Genomic DNA, 17847 nt, shown 5'->3' on the forward strand with positions numbered 1-17847 from the left:
CCTTGGATCCAAGTTAGGTGCAAGCCTTGTCGTGCAGACCACATTAGGTGGTTCCGACTCGTAGGTGACCCGCGATTATTCGCATAGTCTTCACGTGATCGTAGCACTAGAGCGTATATATATTACACCCAGTCTTGTCGTACAAACCACGTTAGGTGGCTCCGACTTGTGTGCAGATTCAGATGTTGAGTTGAGATTGGAGCTCTATAGGCAGCGGTACATGTCACGTTAGGTGACTCCCGGCTGTCAGATTATATATTATTGATGTGAATTACGCTTGAGCATTTACATTTGATTATGATATTCTGTTGTAGTACATTCTCAAGCATGAATGGCATATTGTGAGCATGAATGGCATATGGTGAAGCATGATTGACATATCTATACATACGTATATATGTTCATTTTCTGGGAAGTATACAGGTTTTACGGCGAGGGGTTAGAATGTGTTTTGCTAAAGAGTTTTCAAAGAACTTTGTTTTTGCCCACTCACGCTTTTGTTTTTGCGCCCCTCCAGGTTCTAGTGGTCTAGAAGGTTCGGTGGTTTATCCCAGAGGGCGTCCCGGCAATTTCTGACAGACATTCACCATTGTAGGGTCACCTTCGGGTGTAATTATGTCGTATCTTTTCCTTTGGACTGTTGTAGACTTGCTCTGAATTGTGTCTCACATACACTAGTACTTTGTATGCTATTAGGTTTTTAATTATTCGTACTTTTATATTACTATCTTAATAGCTTCCGCACGCGCACATGGTTACGTCACCTTTGCGTGACGGCCAGCACGCCCTGATCTCGGTCGGGGTGTGTCAGCTTGGTATCAGAGCCTAGGTTTGGCAGTCCTGTGTCTTTGTGAGTATTCTAATAGTTGGTGTCTTCTGTCAGAATCATGCCGCCTCGTCGGGAACCACGTCGCTCAGATGAGTCTAGTTTCCCTGATCTTACTCAGTTGGGGGAAGTGATTGCTACAGCCCTTCAAACAGTGATGCGCCCTCCCCAGAGGACTCCTCTGGAGACTATGTATAACTTGAAGTTGGATAAGTTTAAAGGTAACGAGGGTCACGAAGGCGCAGAACGTTGGTTGGAACACCTAGAGAAGACTTTCCGGGTGTTACATAACCAGGGGAACCTTCCTATGGAAAGGTGGGTTGAGACAACCTCTTGGTTTCTGGAGATGGAGTCTGCAGCTTGGTGGGAACAAGAACTTCGTAGGTTGACTCCAGCTCAGAGGACCGATTGGAATGTTTTCAAGGACGTGTTTCAAAGGAGATTTGTACCCCCTGAGTATATCGACCGTAAGAAACAGGAATTCACTGAATTGAAACAGCGAAAGATGACGGCTAACGAGTACTATCGTAAGTTCACTGATTTGTCTCGTTACTATCCTGATGTCGCTGGTAATCCGGCGGAGATGCTTCGTCGTTTTCGCTTGGGCACTAGAAAGAGATGGCGTTCTATGGCGACTACTACTCACTGTGAGTCCTACCAGGAGTTCTATGAGATATTGTTGAGGGTAGAGGACTCAGAGAATATGTCGAGCGACAGTGATGAAAAGAAAGATGACAAGGGGAAAAGTCAAGTGTCGCTTGGGCCTCACCAAACTCAGAACTTCAAAAGGGGTGGTGCCAGTTCGAGTTCGTCTAGTGGTGGTTTCAGTGCCTCTGGACAAGGACGTGGAGGTAGGTTTTATGGAGGTGCTCGAGGCCAGAGACAAGGTGATGGTGGTCGAAACCGAGTTCCATTTTGCCGTAGATGTAATAACCGACATTTCGGCGAATGCAGGCGTGGCAGCGGTGTTTGTTTCACTTGTGGACAGATGGGACATATAGCTGTGAATTGTCCCCAGGGTCAGCAGCAGAAGCCGCAGCAGACCTTTATGCCGCCACCTGCACCGATTCGGCAAATCCAAGGTCCGAGTAATTATGGTCAAACAGGTAGAGGTGGTGCCTATCACTATCAGGGTGATGTTGTTCCCTATGCCCCGGGACCGTATCAGTACCCCCAGGACCCGTATTCACAAGGTGGTTATCCCCCGTATCCCAGCAACTACATGCCGTATCCTCCAGCTCCAGTTGGTGGTTCTCAATGGTACCAAGGAGGACAGTATCAGCAGAGTGAGAATGCTACTAGTAGTGCAGGGTCTTCGAGACAGATGGGTCAGCCCAGTCAGGGGCGTGGAGCTCAAGGTCGCGGTGTTCAAGCGAGCAGAGGTCGCGGTGGACGACAGCAGGGCCAGGGGCGTATTCACAATATTTCCCTGCAGGATGCTCAGAACAACCCGGACTTAATTATGGGTACGTTAAACATTCTTGGTTATTTTGCTAGAGTCTTAATTGATTGTGGAGCTACACATTCCGTTATTTCTCATACATTTGCTCAAGTAACGCAACCTCGCCCCACACCTCTAGGGTACGATTTAGAATTCGCTATGCCTAGAGGAGAGAGATGTGTTGTAGATTGTGTGTACCCAGGATGTCCAGTGATAGTAGAGGGTGTAGTTATGCCCGCGGATCTTATTCCGTTAGATATTGTCGATTTTGATGTGATTTTGGGCAATGATTGGTTGCACTTCTATCGTGCCAACATTGATTGTTACGGGAAAGTAGTTACTTTTCACCGTCCTGGATTACCTGAGGTTACTTTTGTGGGTGAGCAGAGTGGGGTAAGACATGGTGTTATTTCGGCTTTGCGAGCGAAGAAGTTGTTGTCTAAAGGTTGTCAGGGGTATCTAGCTCATGTGGTGCTAGAGGAGGCCGTTCCTAGCAGAATTGAGGATGTGAGAGTGGTTAGACACTTCCATGATGTTTTTCCTGAAGATTTACCTGGTTTACCCCCAGATCGAGATGTGGATTTCACTATTGAGTTACTTCCAGGTACTAATCCTATTTCATTAACTCCTTATCGTATGGCTCCTGCTGAGTTAAGGGAATTGAAAGTGCAGTTACAGGAATTAGTGGATAAAGGATTTATTCAGCCTAGTACTTCACCTTGGGGCGCTCCAGTGTTGTTTGTGAAAAAGAAAGATGGAACTTTGAGGCTATGTATCGACTACAGACAATTGAATCGGGTGACGATTAAAAACCGTTATCCATTGCCTCGTATCGACGATTTGTTTGATCAGCTGAGAGGTGCTAGTGTATTCTCTAAGATAGATTTGAGGTCTGGGTACTATCAGCTGAAGATTTGTAGAGATGATGTTCCTAAGACGGCGTTCAGAACTCGTTACGGTCATTACGAGTTTCTGGTTATGCCATTTGGGTTGACGAATGCACCAGCAGCTTTTATGGATTTAATGAACCGGGTATTTCAGCCTTACCTGGATAGATTTGTCATTGTCTTCATTGACGATATTCTGGTGTATTCTAAGTCCAAAGCGGAACATGTCCGACATCTTACTTTGGTGTTAAAAAGGTTGAGAGAACACCAATTGTATGCTAAGTTTAGTAAGTGCCAGTTCTGGTTAGATCAAGTCGCGTTTTTGGGGCACATCATTTCTGCTCAAGGTATTCTTGTTGATCCTCAAAAGGTTGCAGCTGTGGAGAGTTGGGAGCAACCACGAACCGTCACTGAGGTGAGAAGTTTCATTGGTTTGGCGGGATATTATCGGAGGTTCGTTAAGGATTTTTCGGTAATTGCCTTGCCACTGACGAGGTTAACAAGGAAAGACGTTAAGTTTGAGTGGAATGATAAATGTGAGCAGAGTTTCCAGCAGCTGAAGCATTGTCTTACTAATGCACCTGTTTTGGCACTCCCGGACGATAGTGGTGATTTCGAGGTTTATAGCGATGCTTCCTTGAATGGTCTGGGATGTGTATTGATGCAGCATGGTAGGGTGATTGCTTATGCTTCGCGGCAGTTGAAAACCCATGAGATGAATTACCCTACACATGATTTGGAGTTGGCTGCTATCATCTTTGCGTTGAAGTTGTGGAGACATTATCTTTACGGAGAGAAGTGTAGGATCTTCACAGATCACAAGAGTCTTCAGTATCTCTTCACCCAGAAGGAACTTAATCTTCGTCAACGGAGGTGGTTGGAGTTGCTCAGCGATTATGATTGCACGATTGACTATCACCCAGGTCGTGCGAACGTAGTAGCCGATGCACTTAGCAGGAAATCACATGGCCGTATCAATGCGTTGTACGCTAGTCGTATTCCTCTTTTGGTTGACTTGCGTGCTACAGGAGTAAGGTTAGAAGCAGAAGATCGAGAAGTGGCATTGCTTGCTAATTTTCAAGTTAGGCCAATCTTGGTTAATCGGGTGCTTGAAGCTCAGGTAGCTGATGAACAGATTCAAGAACTAATTCGAGCTCGAGATCAAGGAAGGAGGCGAGATCTCAGAGTTCGTGATTCTGATGGCATGTTGATGTTAGAGGGTAGAATGTTCGTGCCTAGTAATGTGGAGTTGAAGAAGGAAATCCTCGATGAAGCACATATCTCGGCTTATGCCATGCACCCAGGGGCAACCAAAATGTATCATACCATTCGACCATTTTACTATTGGCCGGGTATGAAAAGGGAGATAGCTGAGTATGTGAGCAGTTGTGCTATTTGTCAGCAGGTTAAAGCAGAAAGAAAGAAGCCGTTTGGATTGTTACAGCCGCTTCCCGTTCCAGAGTGGAAATGGGAAAATATCACTATGGATTTTGTGTACAAGTTGCCGCGTACACATAATGGCTTTGATGGCATTTGGGTGATCGTTGATCGGCTCACTAAGTCGGCACATTTCATTCCAGTAAGAGAGAAGTATTCTTTGAGCCGGTTAGCGGAATTGTTTATCTCAAAGGTTGTGAAGTACCATGGTGTCCCTGTAAGTATTGTCTCGGATCGTGATCCACGATTCACATCGAAGTTTTGGGTAGCTTTTCAAGAAGCTTTGGGTACGAGACTACTTTACAGTACGGCATATCATCCACAGACGGACGGACAGTCCGAGAGAACTATTCAGACCTTGGAAGATATGCTGCGAGCATCAGTGTTACAGTTCAGTGATGCTTGGCACCAGCGATTAGATTTAATGGAATTTGCTTACAACAACAGTTTCCATTCGAGCATTGGCATGGCGCCATTTGAAGCTTTGTATGGTAGATCTTGTCGCACTCCGTTATGTTGGTCAGAAGTTGGCGAAAGAGTCTTGGTAGGTCCGGAGATTGTCGAGGAGACTACTCAAAATGTTCAGGTAATTAGGTCTAACCTGAAAGCAGCTCAGGACAGACAGAAAAGTTTAGCAGATCGACGTGCTACGGACAGAACGTATGAGGTCGGAGATTGGGTATTTCTGAAGCTTTCACCGTGGAGAGGTGTTGTGCGGTTTGGAAAGAAGGGGAAGTTGAGTCCCAGGTACATCGGACCGTACATAGTCACAGAAAGAGTTGGTGAGGTAGCTTACAGGTTGGAGTTGCCTCTGGAGTTGGCTAAAGTGCATAACGTTTTTCACGTGTCTATGCTCCGACATTATGTTGCTGATCCATTGCATGTGATACCTCCTCAACCGTTAGAGATAAATCCAGATTTGACGTACGACGAGGAACCGTTAACAATCTTGGATTGGAAAGAAAAGGTTCTGAGGAACAAAACGGTGAATTTGGTGAAAGTCTTGTGGAGGAATCACTCGGTTGAAGAAGCGACATGGGAGACAGAAAATAGGATGAGGGATTTGTATCCTAGATTGTTCTTCGATTATTAGGGGTTATTTGTGGTTGTTTTGAATTTCGGGACGAAATTCTATTAAGGAGGGTAGGTTGTAACATCCCGTCCCGAAACTAACGAAACGTACATTGAAATTACAATTTTACCCCTAATCTATTCGTTTACGTGTATATTTGTGTTGTGTGGGTGGTGGGACCACACACAATCATACATTTTTTCTTTTCTCCCGGGATTCCCTCCCTCATTCCCTCACTCTGTCTCTTCTCTCTTCTCTCTTTTCTCTCTCTCTCTCTCTCTCTTTCCCCGAGCTCCATTATTCTTCTTCTTCCTCTATACACGGACACACATACAAGCATACCCAAATCTTCACCAAACAAGAAACCAATTACACCATTGAACTCGTGAGGTTGTGAGGAGCACAACCATACCAATTCCAGGTAAGAATTCGAACGTTTTCACGTCGTTTCAACAATGGCCGATTTGAAACACTGTTCATGCAAACCTAAACTAGCTTGTTTTTGGATTTTCTAAGCTTGTAGATGTGTTTGTGAGGTCCCAAGGAGGCTCGGAGTGGTTCGTTGGGTGAATTTGGACGTTGGGAAGGCTAGGTTCGAAGTTGGCCGAACTTTGAAGTCGTGGACAGGTATGATCTAGCAATTTTTAGGCCTTAAAACTAGTCTAACGTGATTCTACTAGTCCTAAGCTTCATTTTGGTATAAAGAACGTGAAAAATGGTTGAAAAACGAAGGAGAAAACTTAGTTTGAAAATTACCCAGTTTTCCGGCGCCGTCGCCGGCGCCGGAGTCTCGCCGGAGAAGACAGAGGAATATTCCGTTAAGTTTAACGGAATATTCCTAACGGCAGTGACGGAATCCGGTTAGATTTGACGGAATATTCCGTCAGTTAACGGAATATTCCTGACGGCGTCTGTTGACACCGTCAGTGTGCAGCGCACGTGACCGCGCGTGGGGGGCGCGTAGGTCCGTGGCTGTTCAGGCGCGTGGGGGCGCGTGCGTAGTCCAAAAAATTTTCTAAAAATATGGGCGTGATCCTGAGGTTGTGTAGATCACGTTGGTATATTCATTTGTCCAATTTGAGCAATGTATGAGAAGTTATTACGAGAAGTTGCTTAGGTGCTTTTAAATTAATGTTTTCGTAACTTTGTCGCGTATAGGTGATTCGTTTTCCGAGGACGAGCGTACGCACTCGAGGCAGGGGGGCTACGACCCTTCTAATTATCAGTGAGTGGGCTTTTGTTTTCCGTATATACCTATATACCTCTAAATTCCCAGAAATAGAATAGAAAAGGTTATATGTTTTATGCCATGCATCATTTGAATATTGTTTACGTATCATCACGTGCATTGGTAATTGGCATACATATATATAAATGTGTATTTGGTGCTGTGGACGCACAGGTAAGTGCCAGGTAAGCGGTATTCATGTGGTTATGCATTCCTGTTTATTATGCAATCGTAGTTTGAGATGCTTAGAGAGCTCATAATCTGCACCCCCGGTGTTAGTGCTCCCGCCCAGAGAGGGGCAGAGTCCTTCACGTGTATGTTCACCAGCACCACACGCTCGCCTTGGATCCAAGTTAGGTGCAAGCCTTGTCGTGCAGACCACATTAGGTGGTTCCGACTCGTAGGTGACCCGCGATTATTCGCATAGTCTTCACGTGATCGTAGCACTAGAGCGTATATATATTACACCCAGTCTTGTCGTACAAACCACGTTAGGTGGCTCCGACTTGTGTGCAGATTCAGATGTTGAGTTGAGATTGGAGCTCTATAGGCAGCGGTACATGTCACGTTAGGTGACTCCCGGCTGTCAGATTATATATTATTGATGTGAATTACGCTTGAGCATTTACATTTGATTATGATATTCTGTTGTAGTACATTCTCAAGCATGAATGGCATATTGTGAGCATGAATGGCATATGGTGAAGCATGATTGACATATCTATACATACGTATATATGTTCATTTTCTGGGAAGTATACAGGTTTTACGGCGAGGGGTTAGAATGTGTTTTGCTAAAGAGTTTTCAAAGAACTTTGTTTTTGCCCACTCACGCTTTTGTTTTTGCGCCCCTCCAGGTTCTAGTGGTCTAGAAGGTTCGGTGGTTTATCCCAGAGGGCGTCCCGGCAATTTCTGACAGACATTCACCATTGTAGGGTCACCTTCGGGTGTAATTATGTCGTATCTTTTCCTTTGGACTGTTGTAGACTTGCTCTGAATTGTGTCTCACATACACTAGTACTTTGTATGCTATTAGGTTTTTAATTATTCGTACTTTTATATTACTATCTTAATAGCTTCCGCACGCGCACATGGTTACGTCACCTTTGCGTGACGGCCAGCACGCCCTGATCTCGGTCGGGGTGTGTCAGCCTCACTTTTGTCCCTAACAATGAAAATTATAAAGTCTTTTCTAAGTATATCCATAAATCATTTTGGTCATTCCGTGAAGATGGAGAAGATGGAGAAACTCCAACAAAATATGACCCAATAAGTGGCTAGAACACTCATCATATAAAAAATGTGTACAAATGAGATGCAATAAGCGTTTGAACTATTGAATACTCATTCTTAGAGGTCTAGTAGCATTTTGGATGTGTTTACTTGTCAAAATGTGAAGGTGGTGAAACTCCACCAAAATATTCTCGTTAAGTGAAGGTGGTGAAACTCCACCAAATTATTCTCGTGATAATTTAACAAGGATATCCTCATGATAATTTGACGAGGATATTGACAAATTTTTCATGAAATGATCAAAATAATTTAAGATGTACAAACTCAGGACAATTTTTATTGATTTTCATTTTCAGGGATCAAAATGAGAAGTTATGCTAATCTCAGGAACCATTTTGGCTAAAAGGGGTTGGTTTGACAAAAATATCCTTAAAATGTGTTCACATGGTTGCCCACGTAACAATTTAACGATGGTATTGATAGATTTTTCACATAATGACCAAAATGATTTATAATAGATAAACTCAAGAACCACTTCGATCGATTTTCAATCTTAATGACCAAAGTGAAGAGTTATATGTCAATCTCAAGGACCATTCTAGTTAAAAAAGCCAAGATTGAAATTACTGTAGTTGATGAGAATGATATGTATTATTATTACTATATGCCCACACACAAAGTGTGTTTGAAGTAGTTTTTTTTTTTTTTTTTTTTATTGAAAGGAGAGCAGAAGAGGGTGAAAAAGACTAGAGAGGGAGGGAGAGGTTTAAATTATTTTTTTTTTAATTGGAGATGTTAAAATCACCTGTAGATGAAAAATAGCAAAATTTTGTTTTATGAAATTACATTACTGTCTTTATTTTTTATTTTTTATTTTTTTTGTGATAGAAGACTAAATAATCTTTTAACCCTTTATTTATTTATAAAAAGCATTCTATTAATATGTAGTTTAGATTATTATTATTATTATTATTATTATCACTATTATAATAATTATTATTATTATTAAATAAATAAATAAAATGACTAGGGCCAGCAGGTAAAAAATATCATGCTGGTCCTTGCGTTTTTTTCCCATGAACCGTTGAAATTGATTACTGTCAAAATAAAAAGCCCAAAACAAATCATGCAGTCAAGAACCAAAAAAAAAGAAAAAAAAAAAAAAAAAACCAAACATAAGAAAACAAAGAGCTTTATGTTCATCATACAAACTGTCCAAAACAAACTTTTAAATGAATATAGAGCTATTATTGACACTTGAAAGCTATCTTGTTCCACGTTTTTGTTTTCTTTTTTTAAAAACATAATATACTTAATCTAAGTTACATTTAGAGAAGGAGAGTTTAAACTAAGAGTGTAGAGATGATCGATGTGTGCCCATGGATACTCCAATATCACATTCATCACTCACCACTACAATTAACACGTATCTACATTAAATGGACCTCTATGTAAGTGAATGGATACCCATTGACCATCCCTAGTCGCAGTGGGTTAAGAAGAAAACTCTAACAACCACCGCTATCCACCAGTTGCACGCCCTCCCTCTATCCACCATGAAAAGAAATGTACATTTCGAAGAGTTCTGCCTTTTAAAAATGCTAATAACAACTCCTACAAGTTTTTGTAATTTAAAATCCTCGGTCCACGTGGCATCTATGATTTTATGTTCATTATCATGCCATTTTAGCAAAAGAGATAAATTTAAATCTTTCTCCTCAACACACATGATAAGCTCATATTTATATATATTTTACATCAAATTCATTTGTCTTTTCTTAGTTAGTTCCTTATATTTTTGAGTTATTTACTTTGTTTTTGTGTTTTGTAGGATTTCTCAAGCAAAGAAAAGAAAACTAGCACAAGTGGGATTATGAGTAACAAATTCGTCAAAACTGCCTGTGCAGGTCAGCTGACTTTGGAAGCAAGTTTCGAACAGCTCATAATGAATTAGAGAATGAGCCTTATATGCTTGGAATGCTACGGAAGTCTATTTTCTGGACCATTTCACGGATTGCTAATATCATTTTTCTAGAAGAAGTTATGGCCGTTTTAACACTAAAAGGTTCCCCAGAGGCTGAACAGATTGTAACTGACAAGAAAGTATTGAAAGCAATAAATCCAATAAAACTAGCAGCCAAAACGGATGCAGCCAAGAACAAGCCAACTGACACCTATTCAAATATCAGAGGAAATGGAAAATTAAGTGGGAGTAATGGGCATAAAGGCTACCTAAAGAGTTACAATTGTTTTACCATTTCCTCTCACTTATTGTCATCACTAAATGGCTGTTAATGGGGTGAGTTATGAAAAAATAAAATAAAATTGTGGCAGCAAGAAAGAAGTAAAGGGCTGCAGGTTGCAGCGGTAAAAAAAGAAGAAAAAGACAGAAAAAAAAATAAAAAGAAGGAAAGGAAGGAAAAAAGGCAAGGCCGCTGCGTTGGGGAATGAAGGAAAGGAAGGATTATATTGACATTCTCTTCTTTCAGTTTTATCTTCTCAAACCCATATCTTTCTTTTGGTTTTATTTGAGAATAATGTGTAACTAAATTTTTAGACTAAATTTTTAGTAGTTAGGGGCTGTTTGAAGCCCTGAATATGATTGCAAGTTTGTTATGACATTTCGTTTAAATTACTTTTATGAATGAATGAGAATTGGTTTACTCCTTGTCTCATTGATGAATTATTTATATGTTTTCTACAGATGCATACTTAGTAAGCATATCTAAGATTCTAATGCTATGAATATGTGTGTGCCTGCCCTTGTCAAATGAGGACCTACATATATTCTAGAGTAGTACTTGTTAATTGCGATTAACATGTGAACCAATTTCTAGGATAAGTAAGACAACACTAGTATTTACGATGCCTTGTGATGACTCAAACCCTTTTCATTCTTAATGATTTCTACTTGTTAAATCTATGAACACGCCATTTTGGATTGCATGTTAGGGACTAAGTTAAGTTGAAAACGTCATTCTCTTAACATACTACATGAGAAAGAGTAATAGGTTGAGTTCTAACATTGAGCCAACTTGAGCATCCTCATCCGGAAATAGAAGGAATTTGAATGAAACATAACATGTTTGCATGATTATTTGTTGATGGATAGCAATTCCCCTAACTCGTTTTTCTTAATTTGTGAACTACTTAAAATCTGTTTCTGTTCTGTTTTTGTTCGATTTAATTTAAATAGCAAATCAACTCCAAAAATCCCAAAAATTTGTGTGAGTGTAGCTCTGTGTGTCTAGTGTTTGCATATAAAATTTCGTAGACTTTAGATAAGTGTAAGTCAATCTAATAATTATTTTTCGGTGGCTGGCCAGTTGGGACAGCAGCCCAGTTTTTGTGACATTTTAAGTAGTTAGATAAAACAATCTTATGCTGGAAAGACCCTTATTTTCATATGCTACAATTGAAAAATCTTAGTGTTAATAAGGAAAATCAATAGGACATTTGTATGTTACTTTGTGGTGTGCTTTTAATCCTATCAACACACAGCTGATAATCAAAATCAAGAGAGGGGCGATACAAATGTGGATTCTTTTCTGATGTTGGAAAGAAAAGTATCACAATCTAATCAATAATAAAATATGAGCGCCAAAATGAAACCAAAACTTAACGTGATGATTTGAAGATTAGAAAAACAACAAAAGGACAAAGATCATTCAAATTCTTGCTTTAAATTGAGGATATTAACTGGTAATTAATTAATGATCTATTCTTAATTAGTACTGCATTAAGGGTTGGTTTGGAATTACGGTGCTTTAAAAAAAAAAAATTATTATAAAATTTGAAACATTAGGGAAACATAGAAAAACAGAAGTATGGTCTATCATACTTCTAAAAGAAGTGTGTTTTTTTTTCTTTTTTCAATGCATAGTAATTAATACCCATCTAATGAAATTTTAAATAGCAAGTATACCCTCACATATTTTACAAAATCATAATCATTGCCCCTACATTGTTCTTTTTGACAATTATTATATTACATTAAATACTATATCTTTTTAGTCATTTAACATATTCACATCAATTTATATAAAAATTTACCAAACACTCGAACACTCTACACTCAAACCTTGTTTTTTTTTTTTTTTTTTTTTTTTTAACCTGTTAAAAGCACCTTTACATAAAGAGTTTACCAAACACTTAACATCTATATTTTATAGTTGTTTATTCTCACAACACAACAGAAGTCGTTTTTTAAAAGCACAATAAAATCAGTTTTTTATTTTTATTTTTAAAGCACAGCAATACCATACTAGCCTTAAGGCAATGAGAATAAAAAGAACGTAAATAGTACTGCATTAAGGTCATTAAATCAAGCAAGTTGATTGTCATCGCAGGATAATAATGTGAAGTTAACAAAATTATACAGAGGGCAACTACGGATTACATGAGCCAGCCACGACCTAACAAGCATTCTAATTTCAAACAAAACCCTCATTCCTACATACTACGACATCGCTAAATTTAGACAAGTTGCTGCTACCTTTGTTTCATCAGAATTGGTTGAACCCGATGGATTTCAGCTCTCTTTTCCTCCGTAAATACAAGGACATGACAGTCAATTTGGCTCCACGTACGGTGGTCATTACAATAAACCAGCTGCTCTGAGAGCATTTTCAAAAGCTTCCTCACAGATCTTAACCTGCAAACGTTGAGAGCATACCGATAAGTTCATTAACATCTGTGTACTACATCAGATAGTTGTGTGCAAATTATCTAACCTAAGAATCAATTGGAGTATAATGTTCGATGCGGCGCAAGATTATTACCTCTGGTACTTGGATATTATAGTATTTCTCAATGTTTTCCACGAGCAGGTGATCCCAGTCGAGGCAAAGCAAGTTAATCACAGCTCCTGCACAGTCATATTTCTACACCGCTCAGTCAAAACTTCAAACTTAGATATGTTTATACTGCCTTCTTAATAGCGACTAAATTACATGGAAAGAGCCAGAACATACGAAACAGAAAACACAAGACAGATTCCTGATAGGAAACTAACCCTTGCCACTGAAACGCCCTGTCCAGCCACATCTATGCAAGTAGAGCTCATAATCAGGTTCTGGAAGTTCCCGTTTCCCGTGAGATGGTTCGTGCTTTATTGGAAGATCATAATTCACAACCAAATTAACCTGCAAAAAGGTTTCAAATGAAAGTGTCAAACTTGCAAGGAATTTAAAACAGAAGGGAGAAAAGTTCTTTTAGGGAAACTGAATGGGGGATGGCAGCACCCGCTTTGAGTCAAATCCTCGAGCAAGTAGGTCAGTTGTTATAAGAATATGGGTTAAACTGTTTTTAAACTCTTTAACTATTTTGTCTCTGTCTTCGGCTGTGGTGGCACCGTGAATAGTAGTAACAGAAAAGCCTTCCTCAACAAGTTGTTGATGCAACATTCTGGCACTAGCTTTTGTCCGTATGAATATAATGCTCTGCCCCAATCTCTCTCCTAGTTCAAGTATTTTGGTTTTGATTACATGAATCTTGGTCAGTTCATCAGGACAGTACACCTTGTACTGCTTCACAGCCTCTAAAGATAGCTCTTCTTTTTGTAACTATCTTTCACCACTCTTGAGATGAACTTTGTGACGGTTTCATTAAATGTAGCAGAAAACAAAAGCACCAGCAAAAAAAGGATGTAACAAATACGGAAAAGAAACCTAAAAATAAACCATGTTTAAATTATGATTAATAAGATAAATTCTTTATCATCAAAATGGTGATAGTCAAACAAAAAGGGAACTACTTCCGAAACTTCCTTCTTTCAACCCCCCAAAAAGGTAGTTTAACTAATAAAATGTTGAAAGAAACCACGAAAGAATATACAGAAACGTCGCAAAAGAATACGAGCATTGAAGTTTTAAACCTTAGGTGCAACAGAAGTAAACCATAATTTGACAAGCCTAGCAGTGAGAGCTAAATTTTCCTATCCCCATCATTATCCTTAAAGAAACATCTTTGAAGCCATCCCGCAGAAAATATGCACAAAAACAACACCAATCAAAATTCGAAAATCTTATCACAAGCCAATCAAATGAAATACATTTCAGCAACAGCTCGTATTCAACTCACACTGTAAAAATAGAAAAACAACCTTAAATCTAGTGTCCCAGATATTAATTTTGTTATGGACATCCAATACAGTACAACACAACACTATCAAGAACAGCATTAACAGAGCAAAGCATCCAGAGCGGAAACTAAGGAAATGCAGTACCATATGAATGAATGGATTAATCATACATACCGCAGCTAGCATCTGATCAGCCTCATAAAAAACAAGAACCTTGACACAAGTCACACCGAGTTTTTTGTATCACATCAATTTCTTAATTGTACCAGGAGTTCCAATCACAATTTGTGCTGATACTGGTGCCCTCGAATGAATTGGCACTTCACAAGAACTGGTTTTGTCCCTTATACTTGGGACAGCACACTCCACCTTTATTCCTGTGTACTTCATTTTCTCAATAACCTCCAAATTCTGCCACGTTATTATTCACCATCGCCACAATCAATCCCCTTTCTATAAATATAAACAAAACTTAAAATTTTCACATTATTCATCATAAAGCTTGTTCCTGTGTTGTAATGTTCCTCATCCCTTTTCGAGAAAAAAATCTATTTGTTTAGAGAAAGTAGAAATTCGTGAGGTATTGGTTTGTAAACTAAAATTTCGCAAGTATTCGTTTGTAAACTAAAAATTAGTGAGCATTGATCCATAAACTTGTTGTAAGCATCGTAACACCGACTTCTATCCAACTTGGGCACAAAACGGAGTTACCTAAAAGAACCATTGCTTCACATTGCGACAAGTTGAGGAATCAACACTTACAAATTTTTTTGAAGGACCAAAGCTCTAATTCGACCGTAGTTTAAGGGCAATGCTCCAAAAATTTGTAAAATACATTTGTGTGTATAATTTTCCCAAATAAGAGAAAAAGAAGGGAAAAAAAAAAAGAACCAAAATTGGAGTACCTGCAAGGCCAACTCTCTGGTGGGGCAAATGCAGAGCGCCTGAGGTGCTCGGAGGTTCGGGTCAACCCGCCCCCAACATCCCGAGCCCGAAACAGGTGGTTTTCCTCGTGCCATTGTGCGCCTGAGCTATGAGGTCTTTGTACGGAGGGGACAAAATCATTGGCAACGTGATTGCCTGAATTTTACTGGGCCTCTTGAAGCCCATCTCTCTATACCCGTATCACCTCCGGCGACAGATTCAGCTCCTCGAACGTAATCGCCGACGCGTACAGCGTGTCGCCGGCCACCTAAATCGAATTCAAACCCCAATTAGAAACCCTAAAAATGTCAGCCCTCTGTAATTTGTATGAAAACCCTAATTAGATTTTAGAGAGAGAGGTCGTACGGTATTGATGTATGAGTCCTCGGGATCGTCGAGGAACATGTTTTCTCTGTTGATGTTCAGGTCGGCAATGTTGAGCGCCAGTCCGGCAGTAGACGGCGCTGGTACTGTTCCGTCGTCGTTTTGGTTGCCGCCATTCTGGATAGCGATGATCGAGTAGGCGATGTTGCGTGGGGTTTTGGTATTAATTAATATTAATTTTGGCGGGAAGTCTGGTGTCTGTGACCTACACGGAGTAAGACTAGAGTAGGGTTCTTTGTAAGACCCAACGTGGTTCACACGTACAGTAGCCAACGGATGAGAGAGTTGATGGGGGTTTGCGGACTCGTGCAATTCGAAGATGACTTGCATGGAATGACTATACTGCAACCGCAGTGTCCAATCGATTGATTTATTGTTATGTGAAGAAAAATTTACATATATTAAAGAGTTGTTAAATTAAAACGCTCAATAGCAGTGAATTTGTTTTATGTAAATTCTTATGCAACTTCGATAAATTGAGCACATTTCAATTCTAACCCATCTTATTACAATTTGCTATGGATCACCAAGGTTTAAACGCAATCCAACTTTTTATTTTTTTTGGTCAAGTTAAATTACTTTCATTAAATAACAAGATAAGTACAAGGAAAAGGGAGCCAAAAAGGTAACCCACAACCTACATAAAGAGCCCAATAGCAAATAAGAAAATACAATAGATAGGCCTAAAAGTAGTCAGCTGAACAACAACAAAAAAACCCTAAGACTGAAATGGAAACCAGTAGCCACCAGATGTGCCTCCACCGCAAGGCCACCACCACCACCAAGAGAACAAACCAACGGAACAATTGGATTAACAGAAAATGGGGGTGAGCGAGTCACCTGCGCAGTAAGCACTCCCATAATCCTACAAAATAGTGCTAAAATCACTTTAACAGCCACCCAACACCTAAGGAGCACATGAGCCGAGTAGCAAAGGCCAATGGTTGAGGATGTGCGACGTAAAGTAGCACAGAAGCAAAAGAGGGCCATGAAGGTCCACATCTGAGACCAACTCATGGGAATTAAGACAAAGTTCAAAGAACAAAGCCCAAGGGAAGCCAAAACAAAGACCAAAAGAGAAAAAGTTTAGAAATTAAACAACTTTTTGGATGGAATGAAGGGGGAAGGATGGGGGAAAGAAGAGGGAAGAGGGAAGATTGCAGAGGGTGGAGATGGAAGGGAAAGAGGGAAGGAGGGCTAGAAATAGGTGGGAAGGATTGGGAAAGGATGGGGGAAAGATGGGGAAAAAGGGAAGATGCAGAGGGTGGAGAAGAAAGAGAAAGGAAGGATGGCTAGAAAGAGATGGGAGTCAGGTTGCCGCCGCCCCCAAGCCGAAGCAAGGAGCGGTAGTTAGGAGGGTGATGAGTTAATATTATACCATATATTTTACCCTAATCTTAGTATTAATTTATTGGTTATTTTGGTAGAATTTTGATACTTTGTTATGTTTTTTCAATGTAGGACATTCGACTTCCTATAGAGCAAAAAGTGATCAAACAAATGAATTTTGGAGTGATTCTAATTAGAGTATGTTCATGTGCCTTTCAAGATGATTGTATCAAAATTCCAGATTTTTCTACCAAGCCTTTTGACTGTGACGATGAAATTAAGGCCCAGTGCGCAGCTTTCCCAGATTGACGTTTCTGGACATTTTGGATATTTTGGAGGTCAAGATAGCATATTTTGATAAAGATTCCTTCTGAGGATTTGTAGGGGACGTCTTCAGCTTTCAAAAGAGACATTTTGGGACCAAATCGCAGTTGATTTGGTCAGTTAAAAGTGTGATTTTCTGAGAAGTCTGAATTTTAGTTTAAATAGGAAACCTTTAATTTTATGTTTTATTATTTTATTATGTTTCCTAGTTTTATTCTATGACCTTTTTTAGGAAGGATTTTATTGTGTAGAAGTATAAATAAGGTTTTTAGCCATTAGAAAAGGGGGAAGAGAGGGAGAGAACGCATGCACTTTGGCTTTAGAGAGCTTTTGACGATTCAAGTTCATTTTCAAGGCATTTTCTATCCATGTTTTTAATAATATTTTACTTTATGATTGTTCGTAACTAGTTTTGTTTGCTAGGGCGAGGCCACGAGCCTTAGCAAGAATATGTAGCTGCTTTTCAATTTGCTTATGATATTATGCATGCAAGTTTTGAATTATTAATCACTGTGTTTTAAACTATCTAATTGTCTTGATGATTGGCCACCATTAGGATATTTAAAAAAGTAATTTGATTCAATTTTGGTGGAGGGCTGTCCCTGAAATTGGCGCTGGCTTCTTGTGGTTAATATGTGTAACTTCTTAGGATGGACAACACGTCTTAAGGGTTGTATGGT

General features: G+C 39.8%; 1 pseudogene across 1 annotated transcript; it reads right to left on the bottom strand.

The window, feature by feature from the left end:
• Nucleotides 1-12443: 12443 nt before the first annotated feature.
• LOC137744400 (DEAD-box ATP-dependent RNA helicase 38-like) lies at nt 12444-15844 on the bottom strand (annotated as a pseudogene). Its single transcript, XR_015953969.1, has 8 exons — nt 15497-15844; nt 15112-15398; nt 14385-14617; nt 14040-14106; nt 13368-13759; nt 13139-13268; nt 12906-12991; nt 12444-12778 (listed from the first exon to the last, which is right to left on the bottom strand). The product of XR_015953969.1 is annotated as a DEAD-box ATP-dependent RNA helicase 38-like (transcript).
• Nucleotides 15845-17847: the final 2003 nt, after the last annotated feature.

Source organism: Pyrus communis, chromosome 12 (assembly GCF_041283825.1).
Source record: "Pyrus communis isolate YQ-2024b chromosome 12, ASM4128382v1, whole genome shotgun sequence".
Classification (NCBI taxonomy): Eukaryota; Viridiplantae; Streptophyta; class Magnoliopsida; order Rosales; family Rosaceae; genus Pyrus; species Pyrus communis.